This window comes from Mustela nigripes, chromosome 3 (genome assembly GCF_022355385.1).
Source record: "Mustela nigripes isolate SB6536 chromosome 3, MUSNIG.SB6536, whole genome shotgun sequence".
Taxonomy (NCBI): Eukaryota; Metazoa; Chordata; class Mammalia; order Carnivora; family Mustelidae; genus Mustela; species Mustela nigripes.
This window is the reverse complement of record NC_081559.1, coordinates 18,803,645-18,824,277: the sequence shown is the minus strand read 5'-3', so window position 1 is coordinate 18,824,277 and position 20,633 is coordinate 18,803,645. Positions and strand designations below refer to the sequence as shown.

General features: G+C 41.4%; 1 protein-coding gene across 3 annotated transcripts in view; it reads left to right on the top strand.

Annotated features, from left to right (window-relative positions):
• PLEKHM3 (pleckstrin homology domain containing M3) overlaps positions 1-20,633 on the top strand; it is a 179,934-nt gene that overhangs the window by 79,336 nt on the left and 79,965 nt on the right. The window lies entirely within an intron of this gene.

Genomic DNA, 20,633 nt, shown 5'->3' with positions numbered 1-20,633 from the left:
TCATCTCCCTGGCCTTCCCAGTGTGCACCCTCTCGAGTTCTGTGCCTCTCCCTCTGGGCTCACCTTTGACTTTTTTCCTCCAAAGTCCTCTCTGGTTGAGCCCAGAAAAATGAAGGTAATTATCTCAGCATAACTGAAGGCTTGTCATGCAGGGAACTAGTTTCCCACAGCGGTGACAACTGCTCTTCCCCTTAGGTTCACTTGAGAGGATAATTACAGGTGTGTCCTCATTGATGGCTTCCGGAGTGTTTACACTTTTCCTACTTCCATTTGTAAGATGAGCGTGTTCTGAACTGTTCCATAACTTAAAGACATCTTTCAGTGGAAATAAGTGGCTGGTGGTTTAGTTCTTACCTTCCGTACAGAAGCTGGCATGGGCAGTGGCGTGGGCGGTGGAGGCTGGGGTGAAGGTGCACAGCCCAGGATTCTGCCTTTTCATGTCCCGTCCGTGCAGGCTGCTCTTCCGTAGCTTCGTTATCGTCGCAGAGTTCGTAGAACGCACAAGTCCCTACCGGGTTCAGATCCTCAGCATAAAACTCAGCATAAAATGTGCCTGCTCTCGGGGCGGCTGGGTGGCTCAGAGGGTTAAGCCTCTGCCTTTGGCTCAGGTCATGATCTCAGGGTCCTGGGATCGAGCCCCACGTCGGGCTCTCTGCTCAGCAGGGAGCCTGCTCCCTGCTCTCTCTCTGCCTGTCTCTCTGCCTACCTGTGATCTCTCTGTCAAATAAATAAATATTAAAAAAAAAAAAATGTGCCTGCTCTCATCAGATTCCTTCTTTTACAGTTAGATTTTATGGGCATTTCAAGTCTTACCCTTGGCATATACGAACGAGCTTACACTTGAAATAATTGTTGATGGTGTTCATAGGTCCCTAAAAATACCTCTTAATGTTTTAATAGAAATAACCGAAAGCATACCTTAGTCATGGTTTCTGGAGGTGAGCCTACATGCAAAAGAACCTTTGAAAAATACTAAAGTGATATAGTTTGTTATTTGAGATCTGGTTAGACCCAAAGAAACTGACATAACTCCAGCCATCTGAAGAAGACATTTTAAAAAGAACTTAATGTAGATAGTGAGGAATACATAATATCTTGATAAGCTCTCATAAAGTAGTAATGAAAAGGCAGCTGCCATAAAGCAAAATACCTCTCAGTGGTAGTCATTCTATTACCTAGTTGTTTTTCAGAAAGCACTAGAAGTTGGTCAGAATTTATTCTTATAAAGGCTAGGCAAATCTTAATTTTATAAGATCAGGACTTTCCCTGAAAGGCAATAGGATTATATGTCTCTAATTCACCAACTAAATGAGATACAAGATTTTTAATGTTCAGAGTATGTTTGTTCTATTTACTTTTGGCTTTGCTCAGAGCTAGTTTTTCTTGTGCCTATACTTCTAGACAGTGTTAAAATCTACACATGGGAATCATATTAAATTCCTTTTATTTTTTTTAAGATTTTATTTATTCATTTAAGAGAAAGAGCAAGAAAGAGTGATTACAGACCGGGTGGAGAAGCATAGGAAGAGGGAGAAGCAGATCATCACTGAGCAGGGAGCCCACCCCAGGGCTCGATCCCAAGACCCTGAGATCTTGACCTGAGAAACCCAGGTGCCCCTAGATATCTTTCTGACACAATGTTTTGCTTTGAATAAATATGCCACTTCAGCGAATACATTTAGAAAGTAAGTAGGTCCTCTCTTCATTTGAATGACTAAGAATACCTATGCTGTTCCCAAAATCTGGTGGTTTACCACTGTGTTCTGCCTTACGGCCAGACCACCAGAAAAGGGATAAAAGTTCTGGAAAGAAGATACTCCTAGGACTATGAAAATGAAGATAGCAGTCTTTTTTCTTTTCCCTTCATTTTTCTCTCCTCACTTGTTCATGACCAAAACTCAGTAAGTTTTGAATGGGAGGATGGAGAGGAGGGAGGGTTGGACCCATGTCTACTGCGGTGTCACTTGAGACCACTGAATGATGGCTGGTAGCCCAGTTTTGAGGAGGGAGTCAGTCTTTGGATTTTATTTCTTCCTTAGATGTCCTTTAACACAGTGTCTGACCCATCTGCAACCCTCAAAAATAAGTCCTGAATGAATAGATGAACTAAAAAATCAGTCAAAAAAAATTTCGTTGGTTGTGTTTTGGGCATAAGTCTCAAATCTTTCCTCTCCTTTTCTCAATGTACACCCTGGCTTGGAGTCTCAGGACTGTTGCAGTATCCTTCCAACTAGCCTCACGCCAGTTTCCTCCCTCCTTCACTAAACCTTCCTGTCAGGTAAATTATTAAGTACAAGTACGGAACTCAAGGTCTATGCAAATCTCCTCCAGTATGTTGGTCTACTGCCAAATATCTTGTATTTCAAACATGATTTAACTTACTTTAATGCATTCTGTTGTGGGAATTAAAATTTTTTTTTTTTTTTTACAACTGAAGTGCATACAATAGTGCTTATACATAGTAAGCATTCAATAAATACTATTATCGATACTGCTTTACTATCCTAGAATATTCTTATCTCTGGCTTTAAAAGTCTGTGTTAGAAGTTTCCACTCAAAAGCCTCTGCTCAGGGCACCTGGGTGGCTCAGTGGGTTAAGCCTCTGCCTTCGGCTCAGGTCATGATCCCAGGGTTCTGGGATCGAGCCCCGCATTGGGCTCTCTGCTCAGCGGAGAGCCTACTTCCCTCTCTTTCTCTGCCGGCCTCTCTGCCTACTTGTGATCTTAAAAATAAATAAAAATCTTAAAAAAAAAAAAAAAGCCTCCGCTGATGCCCTGTCAACTAGAATCAGTCCCTTTCCTGTTCCTCTGTCAGGAGAGCAGTGAGCCAGAGGAAGTGGGTTAGAGAGCTCACTCTGGCCACAGGGCTTGAGGTTCCTGGGTATGTGATGCATACTTATTCATACAGTTGTTGCATAAAAATGGGTGGGGCAGGAGGTTCCTTAAGACCAAAGAAAGATTCCTACAGAACCCTAGAGGAGGCACATTGATTTTTTAAGAAATTGTTATCTCAGTTTCTCTATACTTGTATGTTTGGGTTTACCATGTCTTCCCATCCTGGCGCAGAGGAAAGGATACCAGTACAAGCAGTACTTACACGGGGCTGGTCTTGACTTATCTTAAATCTTTTTATTTTGAAATAGGACTATTTCTGGGATGCCTATACTTCTTACGGCTGGCCCGTACTTAGTATCATTTCTGCTGCCTTAAAGTATGCACTAAATAACCATAGGTCAAAGGGGAACCATTACCCACCAAATATGCTAAAATTCCTGTCACCAGAGGCCATCTCTTACCTTTTACCTTTATAAGGAGTCTGGCATTTTAAAAACAAAATTAGCCAACAGCACCCTTGATAGGAGAGATGATGAACTTAGATATAATATTTAAGGTTCCCTTTGTTTCACTTGGGAACTCAACATTTAAAGTAAAACTTAAACACAAGAACCTACTGGATCGAACATCTTATGTAACCTTGATAGAAATTAAAAGAGGAGTTGATGTACAGCAGGGAAGCAAAAGAGAGCAAGGGAAGCCAGTTCTTATCTAGTTGTGAAAGACCTTTTCTCCTTGCCTGGTTTTTACCTCCGTAGAGGAGTAGCCATTAATCTCCAGCAAGTAGGCCCAACGTGCTGAAGACCTGTCAGCACCATATAAACAGAATAAAGCAAACTGTTAATATTGCTGTCGTGAGAAAACCGAAAACAGACTGATTAATCGTATTGGTGCTTCCCCACCAGAGAGCTAACTTCGGTCGTCGCCTTATTAGGGAAGTCACAGTTTGCTTTTAGGCCTTTCGTGATGATGACCGCCCCGTCTTCATCCTCAGTATTCTTGTGATTGTTGTTAAATGAATGCCTTGTTCTTGAACCCGTACTGCAAATCTTGACTGGCAGGGATGATTAGTTTAGAAAAAGTCAGTGTCTTCCATGAAGTCTAAAATGTTTACAGTACTGACAATTCACGGTTCCTGAGGACTCCCAGATGGTGACCCTGTTGGATTGGTTCAAGGCCCAGTTAACTTTTCACGAGAAGAGTTATTTACAGTATCCACACATGAAGGTACGTGAAGAACTTTCTGGAAAATCTTAGCACGAGGAGAAGCCATCGGGTAGTCTTTGGGAAGGACACTGAGAAGAACTGGTAGGGGGTCCCAGCCCTATATATCCCTCTGAAACACAGGAACAGTAAGATGCGTGTGTATATCACATGTCACCAACAGGCACCTCGGGGCCAAATTTGGCCCTCAGACATGTTTCATTTGGCCTTTCAGGAATGGTCTCCTGGCTTTTAAAGTTGTGGAATAGTTGCTAACAGCTCAAGAACCAGGAGCTTTCATGTTTACCCAGTGAAGCTCCGTGGTGTCGCTGAGGAAATCAGAAGCTCTGATGACACAGGGCTTGCCTCCTTACCACCTAGCAGCAGTCAGCTCTAGATCGTGGGCGCTCCACTTCGCAGAGTCTGTCCTGCTCCTGTTCTCCAGGGTCATTCAGTGGAGATTACGTTGTGGCCCTGCTTTGCTTCTCACCAGCCCCTTTCATTTATTTGTGGTGGTACCTGGTCCCATGTAAGATAATTACGGTTTTATCAATTAAAAAATACATTATTTGTTCTTTACAGCAGTCCTTCTCGATGGAAAACAGATGGTATTTAGAAAGAAGAGAAAGAGCTGTGACTCTGAGCTGCTACGTGACTTGCCTGAGGTGACAAAGCTGGTTAGCAGGAGTCCCGGCGCAGAACCAGATCACTGCAGCTTTCCCCAGCACATTTGCTGTTGGCAGTGGTGATGGCCAGAGGTCTCTAGACTCTTACAAGGAACCACTTCTAATTCTCCTAAAGCTTTGATCGGGGTCGCGTAGAAGAGTGCGAAGGAAGGCAGGGAGGTGGCAGATGGTGATGTCCCATGGCTCGTTCACTTGGTTAAGCATCTGCCTTCAGCTAAGGTTATGATCTCAGGGTGCTGGGATCAAGCCCCACATCAGGCTCCCTGATCGTGCTCGCTTTCTGTCTCTCTGACAAATAAATAACAACTTTTAAAAAGATAATTTGAAAAATATATTTTAAAATTCATTCTATTCACTTTCCTTATTTTACCTTAGACTACTGAAAACATCAAACGAATGCCAGCTGTTTGGACTAGATTTTCAGAAATTTAAGTCCTATATTTTCTTCTGAGTGAAGTTAAAGTACACAATTCGGGAAAGACATTCTAGAAAATTAATGTGGATATCTGAATGTTTCCCATTCTCTATCATCAAAATGTGATTTGGTGACTTGGATACCTGGTGCATCCAAAGTTCCTATTGTGATACCAGTTTAAAACTACTTTCTCTCCAACACTAGTTGATATCGATAGGGAATAGTGCGCCTGTTTTCCCAGTTGTTTAGTGCAGAATTATGGAACATCTGGTCCTACTTGTTTAAACAGCTCAACTTGAGAGTTTTAAGAGAATACCAAATATGATTCTTCTACGTTTTAAGCCACCTTTTCTGGTCTTTGGTCATTTCCTCAAAATCATAAGTATGTTCAGCATTAGTTCTCACTGAAATTTCAGCTTTGCCAAATAGTGAGAAATTTCTATCATAAAGAATCTCATTTTTGTTAACATTATTTTTAAAAAATGAGTGTATGGGTGTGTATCCTATCAGACTGGCACTGCCAGATTTAGCAGTTTGCTCAGCTCTCCGACCAGTTCCTATCAGTGTCACCTGATTTCCCAAGACTCTGTTCCCACTCCTTCCTTGGTTAACCCCGGGGAAAGCTGTCTTTCTAGAGAGTTGAGGGGAGGCTAAATACAAAGGATGAAGGATGTGCCAGCATTGTAAACTCTTGATGGGCCCAAAGCAGCGCTAATCTTCCTGCCCTCACTGCTGTCCCGCTGCAGACCTCCGCATCTAGCTGACGGGCACCCCGTCCCTCTAGCCATCCTGTTGCTTTGCCTTCAAAATGCATCTCCTCGCCACCACCTCCGCTGCTACCACCCAGGTCTGTCCTCTTTCCCCTGCATTCGTGCAGGAACTATCTCCCCCTTCAGTCTGTTCTCAAACTACCGCTAGAGCTAACGTGTAGATTAGATGACGTCACCCTCATCCAAAGGAATCCCTTCACCTCTCGCTACAGGTAAAAGCCAAGGCCATGTGCGGTCTCCTCCCCAGTTACCACTTTGCCCTCATCTCCACGACCTGTCCCTTCCTTCCTCTGTTCTGGTCACACGCGCCTTTTGTGGTCTTGGAGCAGGCTCCTGTGAGAGTTTCTGTCCTTGTTTTTCCTTTCCCCAGATAACTGCAGGGTTGCTTCCTTACCTCTTCTAGGTGGTTACACAACTGTCACCTTAATGAGGGATCCTTTACTTCCCCTCCCCCCACACACTTCCCATCTTCTTGCTTATTACCAGATGACATGGTATTTTGTCTCTCTCCATCTGGGACCGTCACGCGGGAATATGGAGTTTGGGCTTTGCTCCATTTCTGCAGCTGTATGCAGTGGTCTGCTTTCCCCACCAGATCTAAGCTACAAAACATCACGGCTTTTTATCTGTTTGTTCACTGCTCTATCCCCAGGGCTTAGACCTGACATATAGTGAGGGCTAATCAATATTTATTGAATAAATTAGCTTATTGAATAAAATAGTGTTACCAAGATTCCGCCCACTTAATTTGGTCAAACTTATTTTATTAGCTTTTTTTTTATTACAAAAAAGTACCAGTCATTATAAAAAACAAAAATAAAGCCAGCCATTTTGTTACCACTTTGGTACATATCTTTTCAGACCTTTTCCTCCATAGATTATTTTTTCCCCATTAAAATGGTTTCATACTCTACATACTACTTTTAACCCAAAAACTTAACTTGTATACTATAAGTATATAAATAGCACTTGTTATACTGTGAACATCTTCTTATGCATGTCTTAAGCATGATGCACTAAACAAAAATGGTGCTGTGATGTGTGAGCATACCTATGTACCATTGATCTTGGAAAAATTAAATGAGGATATTATTTGGTGTACCCAAAAGCATGCATAAACTAATAAGCTGAGAGAGATCATTTCATAGCAATGCATCCTCTTCCCCTACCCTCCCACCCAAAAAAATCAGCCATATTAGGTATAGGGGTTACCTGTTACAAACAGAAAAGATTGCATGCTGTTGGGAATTGAATACACTTAATTTAGGAGGCTGGCTTATTAAGACTTATCTCTTAGGGGAGGCTAGTTCTTAAAACACAATCTACACAGCATGACTTGACATGTCTCTTCCATGTGAATGAAGACTGTCACCAAAATTTGAGATCTAATTGTACAATTGACAGCCAACAAAGACTAATTAATTTTGAATTTTAGAAGAATAAGCATTATCAGGACTGTAAGTATATAAATAGCACTTAGGTTCAGTAAATGAATATGGCTCTTTGTTCTCTGTAAGATTTAATATTAGCCCGATTTTGAGGCTTTGTTTTTCAACTTAGCTGGTTAAAAGTATCATTAGCTGCATTTGGGGCTTTAGTTTCAACAAATTATGAATCTATCAGGACTTCAAAACTACTAAAACACATGAAGCAGCTGTTCTCATTTTACTTTAAGAATTCCCCTTCCCTTGGATGACTTCTGGAACATCTAAGGTTTTTAGGTCATCTAATCTCCTGTTCTAATAGCTCCTCCCCTTTCCTTCATTTTCTTAGAGATCCTATTCAGCAAATTATATTCCAATATCAGCACTCTAAAAGGGAGCTACAGACTATCCACAAAAGACAGTGTCATTCAAAACTAAACAGATTAATAACTGTGAAGAGAATTCTGGCAAGCTACGTATTTTATTATAATGTACGGATAGCTTTTTATTTACTGAAAACCTTCAGAAAATTAAAAAGTGATTTTATTCTGAGAGAAAATGAAATACACAGCTATTATCTAAAATCGTTTTCTAAGGGACAACAAAAAAATAAAACTCCGTGCAGTTAGATAAATTCTATGTTCTTGGAACTGTTAAAAAATACTGTAAGACTTTCAGCTAGGATCTGTAACTGTGATATAGTCTTGTCACTTTTACAGTCAGACCTCAGAATAATCACAACCAAAATTACTTCACAAGTATTCCTACTCTGGGCTTTAGATTGTTACTAAGAAACTTAAGCACCATTTTTGAATGAGTAGGTAAAAGAGGCCCTTATGTCCTATAACTATCTGCCAAGATATAATGTCTGATGCAATCTCCCTACTTTTCCAGCCAATGAGATTAGCAAAATGAGGTATCTAGAGAAATGACCGAAGCTTGTTTCTTCCATGTGGGTTGCTATCGAAATATCTGCCTTTGATTTAAAATTGTTTTTCCATTAGCTGGGAGCATGGCTAGACATACGATTCCTGTCCACATTCAGCCTAATGTAATGATTTCAGGAAGAGTTTGCAGCTCATATCAAGAACACCAAATTGCATCTCCCCGGGGATGCTTTGTACTGATTTCAGTGTGGGTGCTACTGCAAGCCTGTCAGCTCACCACAAATTACCCAACCCAGACCACATATTGTGGAAAACACAGTAATCCTGCATGAATAAATGGTTTTCTTTTTAAAGTTATTCTTTATGTACGTCTATCCATATTCTTCATTTAGACAGTTATTAATTAGAATTGAAATTGGAGGATTTCCTTCAGTGATCAAGGTGTGTGTGTGTGTGTAGGTGGGTCTTTCAAACCTATCTCTTCCATGTGTTAACATATTTCCATTATAAACTTTTTTTTCACATTTTAATCACTGGGTTTTTAAATGCCAGTTGTGTACCTCCAAGAACTGAGCTTCAGGGATGTGGTGATATTATTAAATCTTTCAAAATCCTGGAAAGTGTCTGCCTACTTCAGAGTCTGACCTAGTCCCTCGTCTCTCATGAGCCTTAGAGCTTGGTGGGAGCTGAGTTGACATCCTGAGAAATTAGTTGGGTTAAATGAATCTTGACTTACTTGACTCAGTGTCCTAAGTACAAAATGGAATGAGGTTGCCTATTTTTTTTTTTTTTGTAAAGACTATTGCCTTTGATTTCATAGGAAATTATCTCTGCATTTTTAACCCCAAGTACCTACCAGCTGCATAATATAAGGACTCTGAATCATATAGGAACTTTTTCCTTTTTTATTTTCATTGTTTCACACCTCTCATTTGAGCAATCTATAAATGAAGCCTAAGTTACCTTCTTGGTAAAGTAGAAAACTTCGGCATTATAGAAATGATTGTGCTACTTGATTTCCATGATTCTTTAGCAGGTTTCTTCGTTGTTCTTTGGTATCTGAGAATTTTGATAGTGCTACTTGCCAGTGATGTCATTCCCTTTGATGGATGAGTGAAGTGTGGAGTGGACTCTCTCAACACATTCGTCCTTTGGCTCTGATGTCAGAACTGACCAGATGAACTTGCAGTGGCATGAGTGGCACTCTCCTGATGGTTGGCTTGCTGGAGAAATGATGTCAGATCTGATGGCCAGCAGGCCTGCAGTTCAGTAAGGTCACTTAATCACAGAAAACCCTAAACACAGCAGCCTTGTCAGAAAGCTGAAGGCAGCACCCTTCTGTAGCAAAGATCCTGTCTACCAGAGGACTGCTAAATTAGATTGCTTCCAGGTAGTTTGTAGCATTTGGTTCCCAGTATGTTGACTTTTAGAGGGAACATTGGAGAAATTAGTAACTACCTTTTATATAACATTTTAGTAGAAACCTGAAGCTAGTCGATTAAGAAAATACAGGAGAGGTGTGTGTGTGTGTGCATATGTGTACAGATATGTATGTTGGAAAGAGCTTTCACTAGACCCACATCTCATTTTCTCTAGGCCGTTCCAGGGCCAGGCTCTGTCAATCATCCCCACTTTTCTATCTATAGTTTCTCTTGTATTAGCTCTTTCATTTTAGCATGTAAATGTGCCCAAATCTCTCTCATCTTTAAGAATCTATTTGAGGCAGAAAACTTATTTGAAGAAGTAATAGCTGATACCTCTCTAACCTGGGGAAAGAAACAGACATTCAAGTCTAGGAATCCCCAAACAAAATGAACCTAAAGAGAGCCACACCAAGACATATAATAATTAAAATTGTCAAATATTAAAGAGAGAATCTTAAAAGCAGCAAAAGAAAAACAACCAGTTACATACAAGGGAGTACCCATAAAACTATCCGATGACTTTTCAGCAGGAATTTTACAGGCCAGAGGGTGTGACATTATATATTCAGGCAGGTAAACTGAAAAGAAGAAGGGTACAACCAAGAATACCCAGCAAGTTTATCATTCAGAATTGAAAGAGAGATAATAAGTTTTCCAACAAACAAAAGTTTAAGGAGTTTATCACCACTAAAACAATCCTACAAGAAATGTTACAGAGACGTATTTAAGTGGAAATGAAAAGGCCATAACTAGAAAAAAAATTATGAAGGAAAAAAAAATCTCACTAGTGAAAGCAAATACATAGTAAATGTAGTGGGTTGACGATTTAAAAAGCTAGTATAAACCATAAGAGACAAAAGTGGTAATATCAACTGTATATACAATAATTATTAAGGGATACACAAAAATATGCAAAATGTATATATCAGGTATATAAAACATGGGGGTGGGTGGTAGGAATGTAGTGCTTTTATAACATGTTCAAACTTAAGTGATAATCAACTTAAAATAGACTGCCATATACAAGAGTGTTATATATGAAATTCGTCGTAACTACAAACCAAAACTCTATAATAGATCCACAAAAAACAAAGATAAAAGAATCAAACATAACACTACAGAAAGTTATCAAATCACAAAGGGAGAGAGCAAGAGAAGGAAGAACAAAGAACAGCTACCAAAACCAGCCAGAAAACAGTTAACAAAATGGTAATAAGTACATGACTGGGGTGCCTGGCTGGCACAATTTGTTGGGCATTTGACTCTTTGCCTCAGCTCATGATCTCAGGTTTGTGGGATCATGCCCTGAATCCGACTCCATGCTCAGCAGAGTATGCTTGAGATTCTCTCTCTCCCTCTGCCCCTCTCCCTAGAATGCTCTCCCTCTCTCTAAAATAAATAAATCTTTGTAGAACTATAAAGATCTTTAAAGATCTATCAAGAACTCCTCAAACTCATATAAAACAGATAATCACATCAAAAAATGGGCAGAAGACATGAATAGACACTTCTCCAAAGAAGACATACAAATGGCTAACAGACACATGAAAAAATGTTCATCATCATTAACCATCAGGGAGATCCAAATCAAAACCACATTGAGAAACCATCTTACACCAGTCAGAATGGCCAAAATCAACGAGACAGTAAACAACAAGTGTTGGAGAGGAGGTGTAGAAAGGGGAACCCTCTTACACTGTTGGTAGGAATTCAAGTTGGTGCAGCCACTTTGGAAAAGTGTGGAGATTCCTTAAGAAATTAAGAATAGAGCTACCCTATGACTCTGCAATTGCACTACTGGGTATTTACCCCAAAGATACAGATGTTGTGAAAAGAAGGGCCATCTGTACCCCAATGTTCATAGCAGCAATGGCCACAATCACCAAACTGTAGAAAGAACCAAGATGACCAGGGTGCCTGGGTGATTCTGTGGGTTGGGGCCTCTGCCTTCAGCTCAGGTCATGGTCCTGGGATCGAGCCCTGCATCAGGCTCTCTGCTCGACAGGGAGCCTGCTTTCCTCTCTCTCTCTCTGCCTGCTTCTCTCCCTACTTGAGATCTCTGTCAAATGGATAAATAAAATCTTAAAAAAAAAAAAGAACAAGATGCCCTTCAACAGACAAATGGATAAGGAAGATATGGTCCGTATATAAAATGGAGTATTATTCCTCCATCAGAAAGGATGAGTGCCCAATTTTCTATCAACATGAACAAGAGGGGATTATGCTGAGTGAAATAAATCAGAGAGAGTCAATTATCATATGGTTTCACTTACTTGTGGAGCATAAGGAATAACATGGAGGATACTGGGAGATGGAGAGGAGACGTGAGTTGGGGGAAATCAGAGGGGGAGACAAACCATGAGAGACTGTGGACTCTGAGAAACAAACTGAGGGTTTTAGAGGGGTGGGGGGTGGGTGAGCCTAGTGGTGGATAGTATGGAGGACATGTATTGCATGGAGCACTGTGTGTGGTGCATAAACAATGAATTTTTGGAACACTGAAAAAAAATAATAAAATATTTTTTAAAACAAATAAATCTTTCTAAATAAATGAATAAATGTAAATAGACTAAATGCTCCAATCACAATACATAGGGTAATTGATTGGATAAGAAAACAAGACCCATCTGTATACTGCCTACAGGAGACTCACTTCTGACCTAAAGGCACATACCAACTGAAAGTGTGAAGGAATAGAAAAAGACATTCCATGCAAATGGAAACAAAAAGAAAGCTGAAGTGGCAAGTACTTGTATCAGACAAAATAGACTATTTTTAAAATTTTTTAAGTGAAAATAGACTTTAAACAAAGAAGGACATTACATATTGGTAAAGGGATCAACCCAACAAGATGATATAATACTTGTAAATACCTATGCACACAACATAGGAGCACCTAAGTATATAAAGCAAATATTAACAAACAAAAGGAGAAACTGACAGTCATACAGTGGTAGTAAGGGACTTTAACATCCCACCTACGTCAGTGGATACATCATCCAGACAGAAAATAAAGAAACAGTGGCCTTAAATGACATCTTGGACCAGATGGATTTAACAGATATATATAGAACATTCCATCCCAAAACAGTAGAATGCATATTCTTTTCAAGTGCACATGGAACATTCTCCAGGATACATCACATGTTAGTCCACAAAACAAGTCTCAATAAGTTTAACAAGATTAAAATCCTATCAAGCATCTTTTCCAGGCACAATAATATGAAACTAGAAATCACTTATAAGGGGGAAAAGTGGAAAGAAATGAACACTTACAGTCTAAACAACATCTACTAAACAATCAATGGGTCAGTAGAGAAACCAAAGAGGAAATTTATTTTTTTTTTAAAGATTTTATCCATTTATTTGACAGAGAGAGAGAGAATCGCAAATAGGCAGAATAGCAGGCAGAGAGAGAGCGGGAAGCAGGCTCCCCACTGAGCAGAGTAGAGCACGCCAGATGCGGGCTTGATCCCAGGACCCTGAGACCATGACCTAAGCTGAAGGCAGAAGCTTTACCCACTGAGCTACCCAGGTGCCCCCAAAGAGGAAATTTAAAGAATACCTTGAGACAAATGAAAATGGAAACAATGTTCCAAAATCTATGAGACCCAGCAAAAACAGTTCTAAAAAGAAAGTTCATACCAATACAGGCCTGTCAGAAGAAACAAAAATCTCAAATAGTCTGTCCTTACACCTAAAGACACTAGAAAAAGAAGAACAAGCAAAACTCAATATTAATACAAGGTAGGAAATATTGAAGATGACAGCAGAAATAAATGAAATAAAGACTAAGAAAACAATCGAAAAAAGAAACTAAGAGCTGGTTCTTTGGAAAGATAAACAAAATTGATAAACCTTCAGCCAGACTCATCAAGAATAAAGGAGAGAGGGCTCAAATAAGTAAAATCAGAAATGAGAGAAATTATACTCAACACTAGAAGAAAATATTTTTGGATGTTTCCTCATCAAGGACAACAAAAGCAAAAATAAACAATTAGGACAATATCAAAAAGCTTTTGCCCAAACAAAGGAAACTATCAATAAAATGAAAAGGTAACCTACTGAATGGGAGAAGATACTTACAAATAACATTGTCAATAAGGGATTAATGTTCAAAATATATAAAAAAGCTCATTGCTAATAAAAAAGAAAAACCTGATTAAAAACCGAAAAAAGTGGGATTGGGAGGGAGACAAACCATAAGTGACTCTTAATCTCACAAAACAAACTGAGGGTTGCTGGGGGGAGGGGGGTTGGGAGAAGGAGGGTGGAGTTATGGACATCAGGGAGGGTAATGTGCTTTGGTGAGTGCTGTGAAGTGTGTAAACCTGGCGATTCACAGACCTGTACCCTTGGGGATAAAAATATATGTTTATAAAAAATAAAAAAAAAAACAAACGAAAACCGAACAAAGGACCTAAATTAAACATTTTTTTTTTCTAAAAGATAGAAACCAAACAGACAAATGAAAAGATACTCAACATCACTAATCATCAGGGGAATGCAAACCAAAGCCATGTAAGATGGGTCGCTCTTCAGAATGGCTAGTATCAATACAAGAAATTAAGTGTTAGTGAAGATGTGGGAAAAAAGGGATCTCTTATGCATTGTTGAGGGGAACATACTTGGTGCAACCACCATGGAAAACAGTATAAAGGTTCCTCCAAAAACTAAAAATAGGATAAAAACTGTATGAGCCAAGAATTCCACTTTGGGGATTTATCTGAAGAAAGTGAAAATACTAACACAAAAATATATAAGTACCCCTATGTTCATTGCAGCATTATTTACAGTAGTCAAGGTATGGAAACCTACGTGTCTATGGGTGGATGACTAAAGAAACTGATACACAGATAGAAATATACACAATGGAACATTACTCAGCCATAACCTGATTTCAAAAATGAAATCTTGTCATTTGTCACCACATCGGTGGATGTGGACGGTAGTGGGCTAAGTGAAATTAGTCAGAGAAACACAAGTACCATAGGATTTCACTTGTATGTAGAATCTAAAAAACAAAACATGAACAAACAAAAAATGAAAAAAGACCCAAATAATAAACTGGTGGTTGCTAGAGAGGAGGTAGGCAAAGGACGGGTGAAATAGTGAAGGAGATTAAGAGGTACCGACTGCCGTTTCCAAAGAAGTCAGAGACGTGAAGAGCGGGACAGGGAGTAGTCAGCACTGTAATACCTACGCATGGGGACCAGACTTGCAGTGTTTATTTTGTGACGTATATAAGGTTGAATCACTTTGTCCTACATCTGAAACTGATACTATATGTTAACTACAATTAAAAAGTTTATTTGAAATAATACATTTTCTTATTTTTAAAAAGGGGTGGGGAGTCCCTTCTTAGTCCTACATCCTTTTTAGCCATGGCCCAATTCCTCTCCTTTGTTAAGGTTAACTTCTTTAAAGAGTAGGCCATGGTCTTCCACCCCTCTGCGGTCTGGCTTTCCTCTTCCTCCCCTGAAATCATCCTGTCCAGGGTCACTAATGATGCCCTTTTTCCAAATCCAAAAGAAACATCTCAGGCTTTGTGACAGCCATATTCAATTATTTGACCTCTCCGCTGCCTTGGATGCCATGGACCCTCTTTTTCCTTCTTGAAATTCTCTCCTGTCTTGGCTTCACTGATACTGGCTCTTCTGCTTTTTCTCCCACCTATCAGCTGCTCCTTCCCTGTCTTCCTGCATCTGCTCCCTAAATAATACTGTTCTGCCAGGGTCCCGCTTTCTTCTCTTTTTCTAATGTGTGTTGTCCCAGACGAGGACTCATTCTCGTGGCTTCCCCTAACACCTGTAGGCTAAGGGCACGCAGATCACCCACCTGGACTTCCCCACCTGGATCACCCACCTGGACTGCGACTACCCAGACACTCGACCAGGACAGCTCCAGTCCTCTGCCCCAGCTGAACTCCCTGTTCCCCAAAGACAGTTCCTCTTCCTTATTCTCTATGCCAGTAAATGGGACTGCCGTTGTCCTGCTGACCTAGCTGGAAACCAACCCAAAGATCCCAAGCTCCTTCCTGGCCTTCACTTCCTGTTAGTCATCATCACCTGTGGATTCTGCTGCAGAAATCGATCTCCTGGTAGGCCCACTCTCTACAACCCCAGAGGAACCCTTTAAGTTCTCTTTAGCCCCTATCCTTTCTCACCTAATTGACCAAAAAAGGGATCCATCCCTCTGCCTCTTCCCCCATCTCCTGCTTTCATTGTTCTTAAGTCACAGATCGAACCATGATTTTCTCCTACACTTCTGCTGCGCCCCGTCTCTTTTGTGATAGATGCTTAGCAAGGCATTCAAGACCTGTCATGCCTGGCTATATGTTTGTGTATATATGTTTATTTTCTTTTTAAAAAAGATTTTATTTATTTATTTGTTAGAGAGAGAGCGAGAGAGCGCGGGAGCACAGGCAGACAGAGCAGCAGGCAGAGGCAGAAGGAAAAGCAGGCTCCCCACTGAGCAAGGAGCCCGATGTGGGACTCGATCCCAGGACACTGGGATCTGACCTGAGCCGAAGGCAGCTGTTTAACCCACTGAGCCACCCAGGCGTCCCTATGTTTGTATATATATTTGTACACATGCACAGCTCTCTTCATCTGCCCATACAGCCCATACATAGCCTAGAAGCAAGATATTCTCCCTAGCCTCTGCTCTCATGCATGCTGCTGCCTCTGCCTACAACACCCTTCCTTCCACTTCTTCACATTACCTCTGGGCAGTTCTTGGTCGCCTTTCCTGACCACGGTGCTCTGCAGACTTCCCTCACCTCTGCCTGTGTGTGTCTGCAGATCTCAGCACTCCGCACTGCCTGCTTATCCCACTTGTCTGCTTAGTCTTTGATGTGAAAAATCCATGTCTTCTCCAAAGCGCCAGTGTCCAGCACAATGCCTGTCACAGGTTATGGACCCAGTGACTATTTATTGCAATGAAATATATGCAGGATTTAAGTTCTGATTTTAGGTTTTTACCACAGTGACAAGCCACAGAGGTTGGAAGGTTGGATTTCATTTGCATTAAATTCATTGCATTAAATCCATTAATTTGCATTAAATTCATACATTGATCACAAGTTGTGTTTTCTGACAAAATGCAAATAATTTATTCTTTATTGAATACATTAACTAATAAAAGGAATGCTGACGTGACTATCTTAAGGGATGTTGGGCTTCGCCTCCCAGACAGATGGCACCCCCAGCGGTCCCTGGAGTAGCTGTGAATTCTTCTCTGCATCCCCCGCAGAGTCCAGTCCTGCCTTGTCAGCTCGGCCTGAAGCAATTTAGTGCTCCCTGAGCACACATTGGGCCTGCAGATTCTCCACAACCCCTTTTAAGACTCACGGTGTAAGGGGAACCGCCCCTGGGAGTTCCTGCTGTTCCCCCATTCCCTAAAGAGCTTGGTGGGAGGAGCCAACTTGTGCATCTCCCCAACAGCAGGGAAAAGTCCTTGGCAGTCGCCCAGATGAGTAGTTGCAGGTGCTTTCCTGGGCTTGGCTTTTATGTTATTTACCCTGTGCTTCCACTATGGATGGTCTGCCTACAGGAGATGGTAGGAGAGTGTCTTCCAAACTCTGCCTTGAGGATGGCAGGCAGCGGGAAAGAGGAGCTAACCGAGGGCAAGGAAGTAAGCCTGAAGTCCCGTGTCCCTGCCTCCAAAACTCTCACCTCCTCTAAGCAGTGTGTTGCTACCTCTAAAGAGCTGAGAAGGATATTTTCTTTTTTTATTTACAGTGAAAAGCATCCCTACAAGAGATACATTTTAATACCTCTCAGTCTTCCCTCTCAGGAAACTTACTTTCGTATTTGACTTCAGTGCTTTTGTGCTACACTTTCCATCCTCGGGGAAAAGAAAAGCTGATCGGCATTATCTAGTCTTAAAAGCCTGTGTACTTGAGGGTCATCACCATATCTCCTGGTTGCGTCTTCTCCAGACACACTAAGCTCAGTTCCTTTATCTTTTCTACACATATTGCATTTTCTAGTTCTTTGTGTCTGTTACGACTAACCTCCTGTAAATTACAGAGGTAGACACGGACAAGTGGTAGAGAGGAGACCAGAGATAAGGTGCTTCCTGGGGGAGAGGAAACATGTGAAATAAATTTTGAGCGGAAACATTAAATAAATACATAGATAACATTAGCAGACTGTGCTCAAAGTTGGTGAGTTATTGTGAGAAGAGGAGTTAATTAACGAACAGTGTTTGGAAGCAGGAAGGACCCAGCCTAGTAAGGAGAATCTGGAAATTGTCTTTGCTGCTCGTCAACCGTGTTCATTGACGCATTCATCTCCCGCACTTCGCACGGCTTCTGGCCTATTTCACGCCCTCAGTAAATGTTAACTGGATACCTGACTGGCTGTAATACTCTAATAAGAGCATACTAGTATGATTTGGTCTGTAAGTTTATAATTATTTTTTATCTCCTGTATACTCTGTGATAGAGGTTTTAGGATTTTAGAACAGAAAGAACTAAGGGGCAGAGGCCTGCGAGAACTACCCCGAGTTTGTTCCTCCTGCAGCCCATTTCAGTCACTTTCCTTCTCTCAGTGTCCAGCTGACCTCCGTCTGCACAAACCAGCAGAAGAGGCAGAAGCTAATCTTGGAATGGTTTTCCAGCCTACTTACTTGATTCACTCTGTCTCCATTGCTTTTTTTTTTTTTTTTTAAGATTTTATTTATTTGACAGAGATCACAAGTAGGCAGAGAGGCAGGCAGAGAGAGAGGGGGGAAGCAGGCTCCCTGCTGAGCAGAGAGCCCGATGCGGGGCTCGAACCCAGGACCCTGAGATCGTGACCTGAGCTGAAGGCAGAGGTTTAACCCACTGAGCCACCCAGGCGCCCCATCTGTCTCCATTTCTTAGTGCTTTTCTGCCACATTGCTTTTGTTGTACTTTATTTAAGGGATTTCATTATTAAGCAGTTGTGGTTGGAAGATTATTCCTCGTACTGAACCATTCTCAAATGTCCCATGTCCCCATATTAGATAATTGTACATTGCTACCCTCGGTGCCCTACTCTAAGATTCTCTTAGGTTTCCTATTCTGCACATATGTTCTGTATAAACTCAATTTCTTGCAAATGCTTAAATATGTTAATATATATTAAATATATATGCTTGATATATATGTATCTATATAGATATATCCAAATTGGATCCTTGAATAGGAAAAAAAAAAAAAAAAAGGACAGGGGCACCTGGGTGGCTCAGTGGTTTAAGTCTCTGCCTTCAGCTCAGGTCATGATCTCAGGGTCCTGGGCTCTCTGCTCAGCAGGGAGCCTGCTTTTCCTTCTTTCTCTCTGTCTGCTGCTCTGCCTACTTGTGATATCTCTCTCTCTGTCAAATTAATAAATAAAATCTTTTTTTAAAAAAGGGGGGGACATTAGTAAAACAATTGGTGAAATCTGAAGAAAGTCCATAATCTACATAATGCTTCATTTGTGAGCTTTTGGTCAGTGCACCGTGGGCTGTGTAAGATGTTAACATTAGGGGTAACCAAGTGAAGGGTATGAGGATACAAACATTTCACAAATAGAGGAAATGTTAGAAACCCAAGTACATGTGAACATCCTGGTTATTTTCAAAACAAGAATTTTTCAAGTAGGAGAAAAATTGCAGAACACCAGAGTGTATACTTGAGAGAATTCCAGGCAACACAAGGTAAACAAACAACAACAAAGAACCTCTGTCCCTGCTCAGCCCCTTCCTGCTCCCTCCTAGGTCCATCCCATCCATTCCCACAGCTTTAACTGTCACCTTTGTGCTGATGTCAGAAGTGCCCCCTGAGTCTTCCACATCTCTCCATCCCTATTTCCAAGGGCCATACTTCCTGCCCCTCCTACAAGCACTTCATAGTCAGCACACAGGAAACTCAATTCCTTATCCCCTTCCCTGTCTGACAGCCTGCCCTAGGCAGGCCACCGACCTCACCGTCCTGTCATCTAAGCTAGATATCTCAGTCACCTTTGATTCCTCTCTCCTCTTTCACCAATTCTTTTATTTATTTATTTATTTATTTATTTATTTGTCAGAGTGAGAGAGAGACAGAGCATAAGCAGGGGAACAGCAAAGCAGAGGGAGAAGCAGGCTGCCCGCTGAGCAAGGAGCCCGACGCAGTCCTCGATCCCGGAATCCTGGGATCATGACCTGTGCCGAAAGCAGACACTTCACCAGCTGAGCCCCCCAGTCATCCCCTCTTTCACTAATTCTAAACATCGTCAGTTCCTGCAAAAGGTCTCTTGTGTTATCTCTTCCCTCCCCTCCTTTCACCATCCTCTGCGGTTACCCTAGAACAGACTCTCAGATCTGTGTCAGCACTGTCCCTGCCTACAGCCTGTCCGCCTTCTCATCGCCTTCAGAAAGTGGGCAGGACAAAGTATATCAGTGCCCCTTTCCTGCTTAAAAAGCACCAGTGCCTCTCTATGGCTCCTGGCCTAAACAGATAGAAACTTCTACCTAGGAGAGATATGCACTGTATGGCTAGATTAGATGGCCCACCTCCTTTCAAGAAACTGGAAGGAATACAGGCCTTTGGAGGCAGGAAGTCCTGGCCTTGAATCCCAGCTTTGTGACTTTGGGCAAATTAGTCTTTGCCTCTAAGCATCAGTTTTTTCTTATGTAAAAGGGAGGTTGTACTTAACATGCCAGACAATTGTGAGAATCAAACGAAATGATGTGTGTCAAGTGCCCAGCCCACAGTGGGCTCCCCTTACTGTTACTGGTGCTTAACACTATAGGGTGCCATGAGGAATAGATCTCTCCATTCTCTCTGTCTTACATGTGTGTTGTTGAAAAAGGAAGTGGTCTACCTTCTACAACAGGGAGCCTCTCTGTGGTAGGGAAGCTTATTCTCACTTGGAAGAGTAGACACTTGCCCTACAACCTGCCTCACTGGGCTTGGAGTGCACACCCACTTCCTGCCACAGGTGAGGCCTTGAAGCAACAGAGTTGAAGGGAACCCAGCCTGAAACTGTACTGTATTTCC